The sequence below is a fragment of the Vigna umbellata genome, chromosome 4, assembly GCF_029865625.1.
Source record: "Vigna umbellata cultivar VRB3 chromosome 4, Vumbellata_1.0, whole genome shotgun sequence".
Taxonomy (NCBI): Eukaryota; Viridiplantae; Streptophyta; class Magnoliopsida; order Fabales; family Fabaceae; genus Vigna; species Vigna umbellata.
In genome coordinates this window covers 6,293,949-6,313,502 of record NC_142168.1, presented here as the reverse complement: position 1 = coordinate 6,313,502, position 19,554 = coordinate 6,293,949, and the positions used below count along the sequence as shown (strand labels likewise).

General features: G+C 38.0%; 1 pseudogene; it reads left to right on the top strand.

Annotated features, from left to right (window-relative positions):
- Positions 1 to 777, top strand: part of LOC148199139 (uncharacterized) — a 98,355-nt pseudogene extending 97,578 nt beyond the window's left edge.
- Positions 778 to 19,554: the final 18,777 nt, after the last annotated feature.

Genomic DNA, 19,554 nt, shown 5'->3' with positions numbered 1-19,554 from the left:
GCTCCACAATGAAGCCTCTTGATGTTCTTGAAGATCACATCTTCTTGAAGGCATTCCCTCACTCAGTAGAAGGCGTAGCAAAGGATTAGTTGTATTACTTGGCACCTAGATCCATCACTAGCTGGGATGACCTGAAGAGGTTGTTCTATGAGAAATTTTTCCCAACATCCCGGAATACTGCCATCAGAAAAGACATTTCAGGGATTAGGTAGCTTGGTGGAGAGAGCTTGTACGAGTACTGGGAGAGATTCAAGAAGATATGTGCTAGCAGTCCTCACCATCAAATATCCAAGAAACTCCTTCTCCAGTATTTCTACGAAGGCCTCAACAACATGGTTAAGGGTATGATTCATGCTGCTAGTGCTGGAGCACTAGGAGATATGACACATGCGGAAGCTAGGCATTTGATTGAGAAGATGGCTTCCAACTCCCAGTAGTTTAGTGCCAGAAATGATTCCATTGTGGTTAGGGGAGTTCATGATGTGGCTGGCTCGTTCATCATCATTATCTTCAGAGAAGAAATTGGAGAGCAAACTTGATTCTCTTGTAAGTTTCGTGACACAGCTGGCTAGTAATCAGAGACCAATACCTCCATCCGCATCTGTTGCACAACTGTGTGCTATATGTCCTTTCAGTGAGCACTATGTAGATGCTTGTCCTTCTTTGCAGCAACCTATTGGTCATGATGCGCCTCAAGCCTATGCTTCAAACATATACAACAACAGGCAGCCACAAGAACAACAAAATTATACTTGTCCAACAACAGGTACAACCTAGGGTGGAGGAATCACCTAAATCTTAGATGGTCTAATGCTCCCCAACATCAACAACAACAACAACCACAACAACAGCCACCACTCTTTCAAAATGCTGCAGGTCTGAGTAGACCATATGTGCCTCCACCAGTTCAGCAATATTAGAGGAAATAACAGCAGCAAGAGATATCTGCCCAACCAACTCCTCAACCTTTCACTACTTCTAAGCCTACATTGGAGGAGCTTGTGAGGTATATGACTATTCAGAATATTCAATTTCAACAAGAGACAAGTTCTTCAATCTAGGAGACAAGAGATTCCATCCAGAGTTTGACCAATCAGATGGGGCAAATGGCTACACAGCTCAATCAAGCACAATCTCAGAATTCTGATAAGTTACCATTCCAAACTGTGCATAATCCGAAGAATGTTAGTGCCATCACCCTCAGATATGGGAAGTAGATTATTGTGCCCACTGTACCACCTCATACTCGTGCATCTGCATCTACACCTGCACCCCAACTTCACCCTGCTACTTCTCAAAGAAAAGAGGACCAAGCTAGTCCAAGCAGGACATTTGAGGTAGGTAGACCTTCTTCTTCTTCTAGTGGTTGTTCTTCTTCCTCTTCTTCTTCAGGTGGGCCTTCTTCTTCTTCCACCACCACCACCAATGCATCTCCTACCTTTCACCGTCATATTCCTCTTTCATTCCCCCTGAAGGCGATGCCTAGCAAAAATATGGAAGAGGTAGATAAAGAGATTTTGGAGACCTTCAAGAAAGTGGAGGTGAACGTACCTCTACTAGATGCAATTAAACATATCCCAAGGTATGCCAATTTCCTCAAGGAGTTGTGTACACACAAGAGGAAGATGAAGGGAGATGAAAGGGTTACCATGGGCTGAAATGTGTCTGCACTTATTGGTAAGTCTGTCCCGCATATTCCTAAAAAGTGCAAGGACCCCGATACATTCTGCATCCCTTGTGTAATTTGGAATAGTAAGTTTGAAAATGCCATGCTTGATCTGGGTGCCTCCATTAATGTGATGCCTTTGTCTATATATAAATCTTTGTCTCTTGGTCCTTTATAGCCTACGGGTGTGGTCATTCAATTGGCTAATAAAAGTGTTGCCTACCCGACAGGTTACATAGATGATGTTTTGGTTAGGGTTGGTGAACTGATTTTCCCTGCTGACTCTTATGTTCTAGAAATGGAGGAGGGATTTCTCATGGATTCGCTCCCATCATTTTAGGCAGGCCATTTTTGAAAACTACCCGAACCAAAATTGATGTTTATGCTGGAGCTTTATTTATGCAGTTTGCTAATATTGTTGTTCATTTTAACATTCTTGAAGCAATTAAGTTTCCAGTTGAGGACCACTATGTTTTCATGATTGATATTCTAGATGGTATTATTGATAAATATGTTGCTGATGAGTTTGATTCGTTGCATGAGAAAGAGCATTCTTTTCTATCTTCTTTGCATACATGCATTGAATCTAAATTTGAATCAGAATTTGTAAATGATATTCACTTTGATGTGGATTGTGATATTCATGATGTTGATGATATTGGTGATGTTGATGGTGTCTCTGTCATGGATATTGATTTAGAGTCTGATGAGTTGGGTGTCATGCCTTTACATGTGAATTTTATTGAGTTAGAATGCACTAACCACTGTGTAGGAAGTATAGATGAATCTAACTTGCAGGCACCCACACTTGAATTGAAACAGCTCCTAGATAACCTCAAGTACGCGTACTTAGAGGATGATGAGTAAAAGCCTGTGATCATTTCTAACTCCCTTGATATTGTTCAAGAGGAGAACTTGTTGAGTGTGCTGAGAAAGCACAAGAGGGCAATTGGTTGGATATTGGCTGACATACCTAGCATTAACTCATCTACTTGTATGCATAGAATTCTTTTAGAAGATAGAGCAAAGCTAGTTAGGCAGCCACAAAGAAGGCAAAACCCTATGATTATGATGTCATCAAGAAAGAGGTGACCAAGCTTCCTCAAGCTGGGATCATTTACCCCATATCATATAGTCAATGGGTGAGCCCGATCCATGTTGTGCGCAAGAAGATAGGCCTCACTGTGATAAAGAATGAGAGGGATGAGTTCATTCCCACAAGGGTGTTGAACCGTTGGAGAGTCCTCATTGATTATAGGAAAGATCACTTCCCCCTAGGAAAGATCACTTCCCCCTGTCCTTTATTGATCAGATGTTGGAGCGCCTGGTAGGTAAATCTCATTATTGCTTTCTTAATGGGTTTTCTGGTTATTTTCAAATAAATATTACTCTAGAGGACCAAGAGAAAACCACCTTCACCTGGCCCTTTGGCACGTTTGCCTATAAGAGGATGCCATTTGGCCTATGCAACGCCCTTAGTACCTTCCACTGGTGCATGCTTAACATTTTTAGCGATTTTCTTGAAAGTTACATAGAGGTGTTCATGGATGACCTTATTGTATATGGATCCTCATTTGATGCATGTTTAGACAGTTCGGAAAAGGTTTGAAAAGATGCATTGACACTAACCTTGTTCTAAATTTTGAGAAATGTCATTCCATGGTTGAACAAGGTTTAGTGTTAGGGCATATCATTTACAGCAAGGGAATAAAGGTAGATCCTACAAAAATATCTATGATTTCGCAATTGCCTTATCCTTCTTTCTTGCGTGCGAGACGTGCGATCTTTCCGTGACCATGCAGGTTTCTATATACGCTTCATCAAGGATTTCAACAAGAAGGCACTTCCCTTATCGAAACTGTTGTAGAAAGATGTTGAGTTTGACTTTGATGAGAAATGCAAGAAGGCTTTTGACTCCCTTAAGGAAGCTTTGACTTCGACGTCGATCATTCAAGCACCGGATTGGACAGCCCCATTTGAGCTTATGTGTGATGCATCCATTTATGCATTGGGGTTTGTCTTGATGCAAAAGATTGATAAGTTGCCGTGAGTGATTTACTACGCTTCCAGGACTTTGGACGCTGCCCAAGCGAATTACACCACCACTGAGAAAGAGCTTTTAGCAATTGTTTTTACTCTTGATAAATTAAGGTCTTATTTGGTTGGTTCTCCTGTTAATGTTTTCACTAACCATGCAGCTCTGAAGTTTGTTTTGAAGAATGTTGAGTCAAAGCCAAGGCTGATCAGGTGGATGCTCCTACTCCAAAAATTTGATTTGTACATCCAAGACAAGAGTGGAGCACATAATTTGGTTGTAGAACACATCAGCGGGGTTGAAAGAGCTGAGGATGAAGCTGATGTCTTGCCCATCCAGGATGATTTTCCTAATGAGAGTTTATTGACGTTTTCAGTTTCTTATGCTACTCCTTGGTTTGCAAATATTGTCAATTATTTGGTAGCTTCTGTTTTTCCTCCCTTAGCATCTCGTGCTCAAATTGCTAAAATTAAGAGCGATGCTAAGTATTACATTTGGGATGACCTATATCTGTGGAAGCTGTGTAGTGACCAAGTTATTAGGAGATGCATTCTGAACCATGAGATTGACTCGGTCTTGTAATTTTGCCATGCTTCCTCACTTGGTGGTCATCTGGGAATTCAGAGAATGGCTCGCAGGGTGCTTGACTGTGGTTTCTACTGGCCCTCCATCTTCAAGGATGCGGAGAGGATCTACAACACCTGCGAGCCATGTCAGAGAGCAGGAGGATCACTTTCATGGAGACAACAGATGCCTCAATAGCCCATGCTGTTCTGTGAGGTATTTGATGTCTAGGGTATAGATTTTATGGGTCCTTTTCCTATTTCTTTTGGTTTCTCTAACATTCTCTGGTGTTGGATTATGTTTCAAAATGGGTGGAAGCTAGAGCCACCAGGACTAATGATGCTCGAGTTGTTGTAGATTTTGTTAGGTCTCACCTCTTTTGTAGGTTTGGAGTGCCTAGAGCGATTGTTAGTGATCAACAAACCCATTTTTACAATAGATCCATGCAAGCTTTGCTCAAGAAGTATGGGGCGCTGCACAAAGTCTCTACACCATACAACCCCCAAACAAATGGGCAAGCAGAGATCTCAAACAGGAAGATTAAGAGGATTTTGGAGAAGATTGTCCAGCCCAATAGGAAAGATTGAAGCAATAGGTTGGATGATGCTCTTTGGACACACAAGACTGCCTACAAAGAACCTATAGGGATGTCTCTTTATCGGGCTGTCTTTGGAAAAGCATGTCACTCACCAGTAGATATTGACCATCGGGCATACTAGGCTGTGAAATCTTACAACTTCTCCATGGATCAAGCTGGAGAGGATAGAAAGTTGCAACTGAATGAATTGGATGAGATCCGATTAGAGGCCTATGAGAAATCAAAATTCTACAAGGAAAGGACAAAAAAGCTCCATGATAGTTCAACTGTTAGAAAGGACTTCGAGGTTGGGCAACAAGTTTTATTGTATAACTTTAGGCTCGGACTCACGGGGGGTAAGTTAAGATCAAAGTGGATTAGACCTTTTGTTGTGACTAACATTTATGCTCATGGTGCAGTTGAGATCCAAAGAACATCCATGGCTAAAAGCTTCAAGGTGAACGGGCACAGACTAAAGCCTATCCTCACCAATCTTTCTTTGTTGGATGCGGTGATGAAGGAGACGTCTTTGGTTGACCCCGCCTCTCTTTCCCCCTAACTCAGGGAGTTTTCTTTCTCCTTCCTTTCACGCTTTTATTGCACTTTGTCTATATCTTGAGACTATTCTGATTGTTAATCTTATGTTTGTGACACACTGAGGACATTTTGTAGTTTAAGTGTCTATTGGGGGAGATTCTTCTTTATTTAGGTTTTGTTTTCTAGGTTGTTTTTGTTGTGTCTTGTGTACAGTTTACAAGCTTCTCTTGATTCTGGACTTTGTTTTAGGTTGTAGACTTATCCTTCACTTCATTGATACTATGATTGGTTTGAAATCCTTGTTTTTATATGCTTGGAAAGATGATTATGATGTTTGAGAGGTTGGATTGATTGTGACAGAGATATCCTGTGTGAGAAATTGAGCCACTTGATATTCTTTCTTGTGTGTGATATGTCTCTTGATTGCTTACACATATGTCTTGGCTTGACTCTTGTTGATAATTCTTGATTTGATGTGCATGTTTGGAAATTATAAAGGCAATTTTGTTCTTGAACCTCTCTAGCCAAATAAGCCTACCTTGTTTTAATCCTTTGATACCCCTTTAAGCCTATGTTTTCCCCTTTCTTTGTTTTGAAGCTCATACACTAGCCCTAAGTGAAAAATCATGATCACCTTAACCTTGGGAATTTTGGAACTTTGGAAGTGTTTTGGGAACAAGTGTGGTCTTCTTGGGGATTTTGATGAATTGGCTAGTTGGTTCCTCTTCTTAGTTGTTTTGTAAATATGTGTGCATCTTGTCTCTTACAATTGTGTCTTAAAAAGAGATAAAAGAAAAGAGACAAGATGAGAAAAGAAAGAAAAAAATAGAGAAAAATGAGAAAAATAAAAAAATTGAATAATGGAGTCAAGAAGAGGATTGAAGTAGAGGTTTTAGGTGTGATTTCATTGCATTTTCACTTGTTCCCCATTGCTCTTCTATTCTCTTTGGTTTGTAGCTACTTATCCATATTTTATCCTCCCTTGTCCTTGGCCCATTATAACCATGAAAAGACCTTTTGATTTGAACATGCATATGTTTTTAGTGTTGATAGTAGAGGCTTGAAAAGTCTATTTGTTGCTTCCTTTCTCGAGTGCATTTAGTGACATTGTTCATCATAGACACTTGAGAGAAACACTAATAGTGCATCTATGAGGTTTTGTTACTTTTGATTCACCTCTTAAGATGATTGATTACTTTGCCATGTTTGGAAGTGCTTGGATGATTACCATGAGTATCTGCTTTCTTTGATTTTATGTTGGATATTGTCTACTTCTTTTCTAGATTCCTTGAGGACTATGTAATTTTCTTTGTTTCTGTATGAGTCTTTGTTTTTTTGTGTGCTGACGTTGTGTCACCTTCCTGATGTCCTTTGAACAATTCTTTGATTTGCGTCTTGATTTTGCCCAGGAGTGCAAAAGACTAAGTGTGGTCTATTTTGATGAGTCAATATTTTTTGGGCTTCACTTAGCTTATTGTACTGGATTTAATTCTGGAATTGCGCTTGAGTGTCCATTATTTCCCCATTTTTGCTAATTGTGCTTAATGTGAATAAAAATTCTTATTTTAATTATTTGAATTATTTTGTCTTAATTATTCCAATTATTATCTACAGTGCACTATTGCACCGAACGATCTGAGCAGTGTTGAACCGAACGATCTGACTAGTCTTGAATCGAACGGTCTGATCACTATTGAGCGAAACTGTAGAGCATGGCTGAACCGAACGGTCTGGGCATTATTGCACCGAACGGACACAGACCGAACCTGAGTTCACTATTGCATTGAATGGTTTTAGAATGAACGACAGAACACTAAAGCACCGAACAATTAGACGAAGTTATGTTTTGAATATTATTTTGGGACTTCAAGGGGGCAAAAACGTCAACAACCACTCTCCACTTAGGCTTGTAATTTCGTTTTGGATTTTTTGGATTGATTTGCACATTTTGGGCTATTTTTGGTCAGGCCCAAAAGTGGGGCCTTATTTGGCAACCTAGGTTTAAGTGCCCAACCACCACTTAGAGTTGGGCTTCTTCATTTTGGTTTTTGTTCAAGCTGTTGTTCTATGCTAATGGAGAGAGAAGAGAGCTCCAAGGAGGTTTTCATTTCAATTTTTATGTATTGGACTCATTTACATTGTAAATTATAGTAGAAATCGTTACTGCATTCAATTTCCTTCTTCATTGCATTTAATCCAGCTTTGTTGTGTTATAGATCGTTTACTTTTACTGTTCATTATCTTCTTCGTTGTTGTGCTACGTTCTGGTTTTGCGTGTTTACTGTGCATCTCATTTTCAAGCGCTGTTTCCATTCTCGTTTTGCGTTTTTGGGATGCCTCCACTGTTGCGCTTATGTTTTGGTTGATTGGGTGCATTTCCAATCAGTTGTATTTAGTTTCTACATCCTTCCTTTTGAGTTAAAAACAGTTTCCGCTGCACTACATTTTCTTCTGAGCTAAAATTCATTTTCTGGTTCTGTTGCATTTATACCGTTCGGTGCTTAACATGTTTCCCAGATAGATCGTTTGTTCTGTTCTTTGACTATCGTTCGGGTAGTTTCTTTATTCACTAGTTTAGTTTAGTTTGACAGTCTCCATTAGCTATAATTTTTGCACGTTATTACCGTCCGAGTACAGACCTTATTGTAGATCGTTTGGCTTTGTTCTTATTCGTTGTTAATGTATGCATTCGGCTTTCTTCTGTGTTGACTAGTTTCAATTGTTTGCTTGATTACCGTTCGGTTTTCTTCTCTATTAGTGCATCCAGTTTTCCATCCTCAATTTAATTCGCTTGTTGATCTATACCGTTCGGTCCATAACTTTGCTGTTAGGATCGTTCGGCTTTGCTTTAGGACCGTTCGACCTCACTGTTAGGATTGTTTGGCTTTAATGTTTTCTTCATTTATTTTCATGTTTTGTATTAAATTTGGTCGTGTACTTGCAATGGGTATATGCTTAGTTACCCAATTGGTGATTGTATCTCCGCTTAGTTGATCAATCTATGTAGAATGCATTGGATGGAATAGGTGTGTTGCATTCGCTTAGTTCGTGATTATGAAAACATGGTTAATCTTTGCTTAATTGATTAGCTTGTGTTGGATTAGAGTATAAAATAGCCTTTAACTGTTGTTAATATGTTATTTGAAGCATTGTGATTGAGCTAATGACCAATCATTTTAATCTATGTTTGAATCCAATTTTAATTTAGTTCCTTTCTCATCACAAAACTCTTCATCAAACCCCCTCCCACTACGTGTTTGACCTTTTGACTGAACCACATTTGGTTCTTGAGAGACGACCTAGGAGTGACTTCCTAGTCTATACTGCATTTTATTGCACATCAAATTTGACTTGGGTGCGACCTCCATCAAGAACCAAGGCCCCCCTACAAAACATTGACAATCCAGTCAAGTGTTTGGTAGAAATCTCTGCACACGGTTTTTGGCCTCGGTTCCCTGTAGAACCCCTTGACAAAAATTAGGCAGTTGAAATGATTAGATATTTTGCAGAAATATTAATTGTGCAGGGGATTTGACCTTAGTTGCCCTCAAAATCAATGCCATAGGCCCCTGCCAAACTCTAACGTCCCCACATCTGTAGTCTGATACTAATTATTGGCAGTCAAACAGTCATAGATATGGCGTCGGTTCACTAGAGAACTTATGCCATCAAGCCTACCTTGAAGACAATTTCAATTTTTAACAGAGGATTTGGCTTAAGTTGTGCGAGAACTGAAGTAATATTGTTATTATGCTTCGGTTTGGCAAGAACTGACACAAAAAAGTTTAAAACAATTTCAAATTTTGCATTTTAAATTAATTGTGTTTTTTTACCACTTTATGCCTCAATTGTATGGAGAACCGAGACCATATCCCCCATATTGCCTCGATTTTCTAAAGAACCGAGGTAATAACCTTTCGTAGGTTAAAAAATAAAAAAAGGAGGATGAAAAGTTTCGTCTTCTTCGCGAGAAAGAAATTGTTCGTCCCTGCAATCTCTCTCTCTCCTACGACACTCCATAGCCATTTTGCATGCATTTTCATTGTTTAAAGTTTGTTTGTCTTGTTGCCATGGCCATTGTCAATGTTTAGAAAGCAATATCACCGATCAAAATCATTTCAAACCTCTTTTTGGTTTGGTTTTTTCGACTCTCCACCTTAAAGGTAAATTTTCGATGTTTTATGTTTTTGCATTTCTGTTAAGATTGTTGATAAGGGGAGCACTGGCTTAGCTAAACCTACAATCTCATAACTTCTTGTTTTTTATGATGACAACATTATAAATAACAACATGTGTTGTTATGTGTTGTTATATGTTACATGTTCATAGCTTTCATGTTTATGATTATTTGAGAACATGTTTGTGTTGATTCTGTATTTGTTGCAATTCATTGAGTTTTACATGAGATCTTATCTGTGAATGCATGACATATGTTTTAGAAGAGGAAAACCACAAGAACTTTTGTTGAACTTATAATATGTGGAAAAAGAGCAGTTTTAAGTCGACTTCATTATGAAGTAAGTCGATTAAAACTCGTGGCTTTGCACAAACTTTTTCAAAGTGTGCTGTGAGAATTTTTGAAGAGAAAGTTTTTCAAATCTTTGTTTAACTGTGTTTTATAGTCGATTACATGCAACCTGCATTCGACTAAGTTTGTTACAATTTTGAAATTCTGTTAATGCTTGTATTAAATGTTACAATGGTTATATTTTTAAATATGTTGACCAAACATTTATTGTGATTCGACTGCATTAATTGTACATTCAATTAACTGCATTGATTGCTGCTAATTGCTTTAACTGAATTGTGATATTTGACTGTATTAGTAGCTAAGTCGACTTAGGAGCGTCAGTTTTATGGAAAACTATATCTAGACGCAAATTTGATTTCTATAGGGACTTTTTTATTCTAACAATTTGAATGATTTCTTTTGTATTATTGATCTCTTGTAGAAAGTGTGAAAGCTCCAAGAATTCATCAAGAAGACCATGGTATTCATCTTTGGTGATTGCTTGACGAACAAGAATCTGTGTGCTCTTACTGTCTGATCAACCTGCACTTGAGGTGTCTATTTCGTGATTAGTTTCTATCAATCTTGTGAAGATGGGAGTTACTCTGTTGTGACTACAGGAAGAGGACGTGTTGCGTTCTGGACTTTGAGGAGTTTCTCAAATGGTTGAAGACGGCAGGAGAGGGGACATCTTGCTGCTGGTCTTTGTTTGTTGTATGCCTATATTTTGATTAGAGGGTTAGATAGGTGTTTTATATTTTTGACGTGGAGGTCTCTATAAAACCCTTGTTGTAAAAACCTTGATCATTATAGTGCATTTGCTTCCTCTGGTGGAAGGACACTGGATGTAGGCTTGGCCGAACCAGTATAAAAGCCCAGTGTTTGATTTTTCTATCCCTACTTTGTTACATTCAGTCGACTTTATTTTTCACACATTCGACTATATTATGTTGCACTACAAAGTCTTTTTTCTTGCGTTTCAAGAAAACTTTTAAAGGCATCTACTTTGCGAAAAAGATTTAAAGAAAACATTGTTTTTGTATTTCACAAATTCAACCCCCCCTCTTGGTGTTGAAAACTAAACCATTCTATTTTCAACAATTTTGATGTTTTCTTTTCCAAAACTAATAATTTGTTTTGTATATTTGTGTAGGTTTGAATTTTGCAAAGTTGAATTTTCTACTGTTTTGATTGCGGGTTGTCCATTGTTATTGGCTTTTCACACTATCAGGTTCTTATATTAATGTTTAAAGTTTACTTTTTAATAGGATTATATAATTTTGTATGATTGTATGATTGAATATGTGATTGGATGATCATATAATATGTGTATAATTTTGTATGATTGAATAATCTTGTATGATTGTATAATTTTGTATGATTTTATAATTTTAAAGTTTAATTTTATAATTTTAGAATGTTATTTTTAAAATTTTTTATGTTGAATATGCGATTATGTCATTGCTTATTAATTGTAGGTTTAATACCTATTTTGGTCCCTCTTTTCGTAGGGTCTGTTCAAAGTGGTCCTCCTTTTTTTCAAAAGTTCACTAACATCCTACTTCTCGCAAAAACGATTCACGTTAGTCCTTTTTGGTTACGGCGTTAAAAAGACTAACGACACAGCTGCCCAGCTGGCACAAAAGCGATGAGTTGTACAGTTATGGTTGAGGTGGCACTGTGAATTGCTGATATGTGTTAAAATAAAATAATTTAAAATAATTTAAAATAATTTAAAATGATTTAAAATAATTTAAAATGATTTAAATTAATTTAAAAGATAGGGTTAAAAATAATTTTAGGATTAATTACATTTGGGGTAAAATCTCGTCGCTATTTCGCGGCGATTTAGGCTTCCAAACTGAAAATGTTATTGATTCCACCATGTATATGGAACATCGACCGAAAAAAGACAAATTAGAGGACATGATCCGCGATGTTGGTGTAGAAAATTTTGCCCAAGCTCATGTGTATGAGACAATGTCCAATGATGCGAAAACTCCTTTGTATGTCAGTTCAACTAACTTCACACGGTTGTTAGCGGTGTTAAGGCTCATGAATTTGAATGAGACCAATGGATGGACTAATAAAAGTTTCACAGAACGGTTGACGTTGTTGAATGAAATGATGCCATATGGAAATAAACTATCTACTCGTACTTATGATGTGAACAAAATTCTTTGTCCTATGGGTATGGAGTATAAAAGCATACATGTTTATCCCAATGATTGCATTTAATATAGGAAAGAGTTTGAATTTTTGAAAAAGTGTCAAAAATGTGGGTTATCACGATACAAATCAAAAAACCACAATGAAGATAATGGTCCGATAAAAAAAATGGATCGACTTTGAAAGTAATTTGGTACCTTCCAATTGTGGCCAGACTTAAGCGTTTGTTTGTGAATCCAAAAGATGCTAAAAACCTTAAATGACATGTAGATGAGAGAAAATTTGACGGGCTGCTTCTTCATCCAACTGATTCAAAGCAATGGAAAAATATTGATCAATAATTTCCCCAATTTAGTGAAGAATGTAGAAATCTTAGGCTTGGTTTAACCATTAATGGAATGAACTCATTTGGTAATTTAAGTACCAATCATAGTTGTTGGTCAGTTATATTGATAATTTATTGTTACCAATGAGGAGCATTGCTATCTTGAAAGCTACTGTAAAGTTTTGATGATGATAAAAGCTGAAGAATTGAAGACTCTAAATGCATCTTTGTTAAACGCATTTTGTAGAAACCAATGTATAGGATAAAATGTAATGATGTAAAAACTCTTAGAAATTTTCGTATGTAGTGAGTCATTGCACAAATAATCGATTATCAAGAGAATAATCGATTATCACGAGCCAATTTAGAAGAGCGTTGCTTGCCCAAATAATCGATTATTACACAGAATAATCGATTATCACTGTTTTATTTAATTCTGTCCAAGTCTCTGGAATAAACGATTATTGCTCAGGATAATCGATTATCACCATTTTGAAAACCCCATAATGGACACAAATAATCAATTATCACTTATGATAATCGATTATCAGTGGCAGTTGGGAGATGTCTTTTCAGTTTTTGACCCTGCACGAAACTAGGCTTATAAATAGAGGTCTTCACAGCTCTTAGAAAAAACTTTTCAATTGAGAGTATTAGAGCTTTGTGCCTAAGGGAAGCTCTCTGTGGGTGAAAAGGATCTATGCCATTTTGAGAATACAGTTTGTCTGAGGAAGTTCTCAAAGTGATAGAGTGCTCTTGCTTGGTCTTGTGAATAGGAGAAGCTCGCGTTTTCTGTGTCAAAGGTCGGAGCGGTTCTCTTCAAGTTGGCTGAGCAGGTTCTTCCGTTCGTTTGTCGAAGGAAGGTGTTTTCTATTCTTTGCTTATTTTGATTATCTGATTGTAATCTGCAAACCATATTTTAGTAAAAAAAAAGGTTAATCACTATTCATAGTGATTAACGATTGGACGTCGAATCTTTTGATTCGAACCAGGATAAAAATTCTGTGTTGATTTTCTTGATCCCTAAACTCTTAGCACATCATCAACTGTTCGATAAAAGTTCGCTAAGAAAATCAAGTTTTGAAACCAACTCTTTTAACTTGTGTTGTGATCGTTACATGCTTTCCGCTATCTATATTTTATTCCGCTGCGCGACTCTATAACGGTACCGATTGTTCCGACAATTGGTATCAGAGCTTCCTTTGATATTTTTTCAAACTTTTGCGAAAATGGCCGGTCATCAAAATCAAGTATATGCTGAGGGTGCATCCATCAACAGACCACCTCTTTTTACTGGTGATAACTATGCCTTCTCGAAAGTCAGAATGGAAATTTTTATGGGGTCTATTGACAGAGGCATCTGGGAAGCTGTGCTAAGTGGTCCCTATATTCCTAAAAGAATTGTTGATGGTGTAGAAGTAGAAAAACCATACTTTAAGTAGACTCCTGAAGAAAATAGAAGAACCCAATTTGATATTAAGGCTCGTAATGTTACTTCATCTGCTGTAGTACTTGATGAATTTTATAGAATTTTAGTGGGTAAGACAGCACAGGAAATGTGGGAGGTCCTCAGAGTCACACATGAGGGTACAGACGACGTGAAACGTGCAAGGAAGAATACACTTATCCAAGAGTATGAGATGTTCAGAATGCAACCTGGAGAAACAATATCTGATGTCCAAAAGCGTTTCACTCACATTGTGAACCACCTAACAGGTATGGGTAAGACTTTTGACACTGATCAATTGAATGTGAAAATATTAAAATCATTAGACAGGTCTTGGCAACAAAAGGTGACTGCCATCTCGGAGTCTCAAAAGACTAAGTGTGGTCTATTTTGATGAATCAATATTTTATTGATTTCATTTAGTTTATTGTACCGGATTTAATCAAGGAATTGTGCTTGAATGTACAATATTATCCTATTTTTCCTAATTGTGCTAAATTTGATCGGAAATTCTTATTTTAACTAATTTGAATTATCTGAGCTAATTATTTTACAAGGAAAATTTGGAGATACAATTTGGGACATTTGAAGGTTAAATGAGAAATGGCAATTGAGCCCAATGCATCTCAATCATTTCAATTTTCGCACAGTGCTGGGTGAATGTTGTGTCAACTTGTGTGTCCTCGTTTGAGTTCAATTCTTATCCGTTTTCCATGAAATTTTTTTCATAGTTTCGTCTAGATGTCTATTTTCACGTATAGTTTTTACTTTGTTCAAATTAGTTCTGTAATGTTCCCAGTAATTGTTTTACTCCCCTATGTCAGTCCAGTGATTACTGTTTGAGTGTTCTAATATGGTTGCATTGATTTATTTTGTGTTGAATAGAAAAAGATGTGCTGATCCGTGGAGACTTGAGCTGGAATATGCTGTTTGGTTTGGCTAAAAAAAAAGTAGAAGAAAACAGATGTGTGCTTAGAAAAAGAGAAGCTGCCACCGAGAAAAGAAACTTCACTTTCATTTAATGAAGGGGTGCACCCAACAAATTAAAAAGCACGCGAGCAGCAGCATCCAAGGGGAAGCTCCCATCCAGCTTGGCAGCAGCATGAAGAAGCGGTCCAGCTTGGCACCACGAAGAGGAGAGTCCAGCGCGACCCATGAACAATTAGAGCAAAGCAGCAGCACGTGAATTAATTAGGAGGTGCTGGGAGAAAAGTGTGGTGTCACGGGCTGGTCCAGAAGGTAGCATCCAGCAAGACATGGAGCTGCACAAAGAAGCCAAGCAGGAAGCGGCACACATCCAGCACCTGGACCCAGCAGCAACCTAGGAGGAGGCACATTTAAGTTCACGTTTTGGCTTGGAAAAAGGGGGGCTCTGGTGGGGGAACAGCCGTCACCCTCACGGAATTTTTCTCCCTTAAAAAAAAACGTTGTTTTTGAATGATGAATGAAGCACACTGTCACTACGAAGAGGGGAGGGCTTTTATTTTTAAGCAGAGAAGAATGTAAGAGGGTGAAACGGTGATTCAAGGAGGAGCCGCCACTTGTTTTGAGGGTGTGCGGACTTGATCTTCTTTTGTTTTTTTTTTCCTTTCTTTGAGAATACTGTTACAGGGGATGAATGAGAGGAGCTGCTTGTTCACGGTTCACGCAATGTGCAGCACGGGTCTTCTTGTTCTTTTACTTTTATTTTTTTTAATACCTTTACATGCACTGAGACAATTTAATGTTATGAAATTCGGAATTACATTTAGCAAATCTGGTTCATTTTATTTTTCTTGTTGCATTTAAATAGGTTCAGCACTTTTGCATTGAATATTTCATCTCCAAGTTACATCTTGTATTTAACGCGTTGCCCTTTTAATTCACAGAGATGCTTTTTAGATATCTTTCTTACATTTCCAATGGGTGAGTTTTCTTAATTATTTATTGCATTTAATTTGGTTGATATGTGCATTTCATTTTTAGCTAAGTGTTATTATTTTTATTATCTGTTGCATTTTATTGTTCATCATTTTCTTCCTTGTTGCATTCTGTCATTGAGTTTTATTGTTCATCTTGTTTGCAAGTGTCGATTGAATCTCGGTTTTCTTTACTAATGCTTCTACTTTTGCATTTAATGTTTAAGTTCATTTAGTACCTTTCAATTAAGATGATGTTACGGTTCCTGATTACTGTTCCTGCGTTTTGTTTTTAAATCCTGATGAATTCTGCATTTTCGGGTTTTGCTGCTTTTAGACCGTTCGGTCTCTGATCGTGTCGTTGGGCCTTACTATTTTGTCATTTACTTCAATGCTTCCAATTCTGTCAGGTTTAGTTCAATTGCATTCATAAACCTTTTACAAACCCCCCACTACGTGTTTGACCTAAGACTCGAACCACATTTGGTCCTTGAGAGACGACCTAGGAGTCACTTCCTAGCTTACACTGCATTAATTTTGCAATCAACTTTTGTGTGAGGTGCGACCCTCTCATCAAAATGGCGCCGCTGCCGGGGACCAACGGTTCAGTTTTAGGTCTTTTGTTGTGTTAGTGTGTGTTGTGTTTTGTCTTGTCTTGTGATGTGATGTTCTGTTTTGTGTGTGCGTGTTGCATGTATAAATGTGTTGTGCTTTATTTGTTTCGTAATTTTTAGTATTTTTCTTTTTCCATGTCTACCTATTCTGGTTATGTGAATAGTGCTTATTCTGCCAATGCCTCTGATTATGATTCTCCTTCTGCGTGGTACTCTGATTGTAATTCTGCTGACTTTTATGTTGAGAATAATATGGCTCATGCTCCAACTTATGAGAGCTCTCTTTGGGAGCCGGTTTCACTTAATGAGGATGATGTTCATTGCGTTCTCACCACTGGACTGATACATCTGCTGCCTAAGTTGCATGGTTTTGCAGGAGAATGCCCACATAGACATTTGGAGGAGTTCCACATCATGTGCTCTTCACTGAAGCCTCCACATATCCCTCTTGATCACATTTTCTTGGGGGCATTTTCGCATTCATTACAAGGAACAGCTAAGGATTGGAAAGATTCTCTTCCTCTAAGATCCGTTACCGATTGGGGATATCTTGAGCATCAGTTTCTGAGCAAATTCTCCCCTGTGCAGTATGGTTACAGCAACGATCCTGGATGGAATGATCCTAACCTGGGATGGCATAGTACTCCACAACATCATTATGAAGAACCACCATTCTAGAGTACTTTTATGTCTCCACCAGTCCAACAATACGAGAGTCAGCAGTATGATGCTCTTGCCCAAATAGCTCCTCCGCCTTCTACTTCTGAGCCTACATTGCAGGAGTTGTTGGAGTAGATGACCATGCAGAACTTTCAGTTTCAGCAAGAGACCAGAGCGTCCATTCAGAGTTTGAATGATCAGATAGGGCAGATGGCCACTCAACTCACTGAGGAACAGTCTCAAGATTCAGAGTTACCATTTCAGACTGTTCAGATTCCAGATGATGTTAATGTCATCCGCATAGGAGATGGGGAGCAGAGTCATGAGCTTACTGTTGGGCCACCTACTTTCCCATCACCCTATGGCCCTACTCTTGCACATGAGGAGACTGATGAAGATTTTGAGGACCAGACAGGTATAAGCAGTAATTCTGAACCAGGTAGACCACCTTCATTTTCCCACACTCTACCAATCTTCAAGGAAGTGGAGGTAAACATACCTAATTTTGACTATGTTGTTGATGATTATGCTGTTGATAGGTATGTTGATAATAATATTGTTGATGAGCATGTTTTTAATTCTCCCTCTTTGCATGATGAGAACCAATTTTTGATATCAAATTCATATGTTTATTCTCCATGCACTGAACATGAATCTGAGTCTGTGGTTGATATTGTTTCTGAATTTGAAAGTGATTCATGTTCTGAGAGTATATTTGAGGTTCAGCCTGTTACACTGGGATTGGGTGTTATACCCCTGCATGTAATTTCTATAGAGCCACATTGCACTAGCCATGTTGCAGGAGGTACACACGAATTTAATCAACAAACACCCACTATTGAAGACAAAGGTCCTCACATACACAACAGTTTGAAGATCAATAGACACCGGCTGAACCCGCTCATCAACAATCTTTGCTTCTTAGTTCCAGTTGTGGAAGACATTTGCCTACTCGATCAAATATGGAGGATGAAGCAGTTCTTCCTCAAAACTTCTTTGCTGGATCCAATGGTGGAAGACATCTCTCTACAAGTCCAAGATTGGCAACTGCCACCATGACCAGGGGAGTTTTCTTTCTCTCTTCTCCCCCTTTTCCTACTTTTATTGCACTTGACCATGATCTGTTGACTGTTTTAATTTCTGATCTTATGCTTATGACACATTGAGGACACTGTGTAGTTTAAGTGTGGTCTATTGGGGGAGATTCTGATTTTTCTTTGTTAGTTTTTGTTTTGCGTGTTAAAATTTTTTCTGTTTTAAGTTGTTTTTGTCGTGTCTTGTGTGCAAATTTTACATGTTTCTCTTGATTTTTGGACTTTGTTTAGATTGTAGATGTGTCTTTCACTTCACTTGACTAATACTTATGGCTTGAAATCTTTGCTTTTCTTTGCGTGGGAAGATGATTATGATATTTGAGAGGTTGAATTGATTGTGACAATTACCCTGTGTGAGATTTGAGCCACTTTATGTTCTTTCTTGTGTGTGATATGTCTCTTGATTGCTTGCACATATGCCTTGGCCTGACTCTTGTTGATAATTCTTGATTGATATGCATGTTTGGAAGTGATAAAGGCAGTTTTGTTTTTGAGCCTCTCTAGCCAAATAAGCTTACCTTGTTCTGATCCTTTGATAACCCCTTTTGAGCCTATACTTTCCTCATTTCTTTGTTTTGAAGCTCATACACTAGCCCTAAGTGAAAAACCATGATTACCTTAACCTTAGGGAATTTTGGAGCTTTGGAAGTGTTTTGGGAACAAGTGTGGTCTCCTTGGGGATTCTGATGAATTCGCTAGTTAGTTCCTCTTCTTGTTTTGTTGTTGTAAATATATGTGTATCTTGTCTCTTACAGTTGTGTCCTAAACAGAAAGAAAAGAAAAGAGACAAGATAAGAAAAAAAAAAGTGAGAAAAATGAGAAAAAATTTTGTGAATAATGGAGTCAAGAAGAGGATTGAATTAGAGGTTTGGGTGTGATTTTATTGTGTTTAGACTTGTTCCTCATTGCTCCTCTATTTCTTTTGGTTTATAGCTTCTCATCCATATTTATCCTCCCTTGTCCTTGGCCCCATTACATCCATTAAAGACCTTTTGATTTGAACATGCATATGTTTTGAGTGTTGATATTAGAGGCTTGCCAAGTCTGTTGTTGTTTGCTTTCTTGAGTGCATTGAGTTGAAATTCTTTACCTTAGACACTTGAGAGAAACACTGATAGTGCATCTGTGAGGTTCTGTTGCTTTTGATTCACCTCTTGAGCTGATTGATCATTTTGCCATGTCTTGAATTGTTTGGATGATTCTTTGAGTATTTGCTTTCATTGACTCTGTGTGGGATTTTGCCTATACCTTTTACTGTCCAGATTTTGTGAGAATTGTGCAACTGTGTTTCTGTTTTGGAGTCTTTGTTGTCTGTCTGTCGAGTCTGTGTCACCTCCCTGATGTTTGAGTAGTTCCCTAGTTTTCGTCTTGGTTTTGCCCAAGAGTGCAAAAAGACTAAGTGTGGTCTATTTTGATGAATCAATATTTTATTGATTTCATTTAGTTTATTGTACCGGA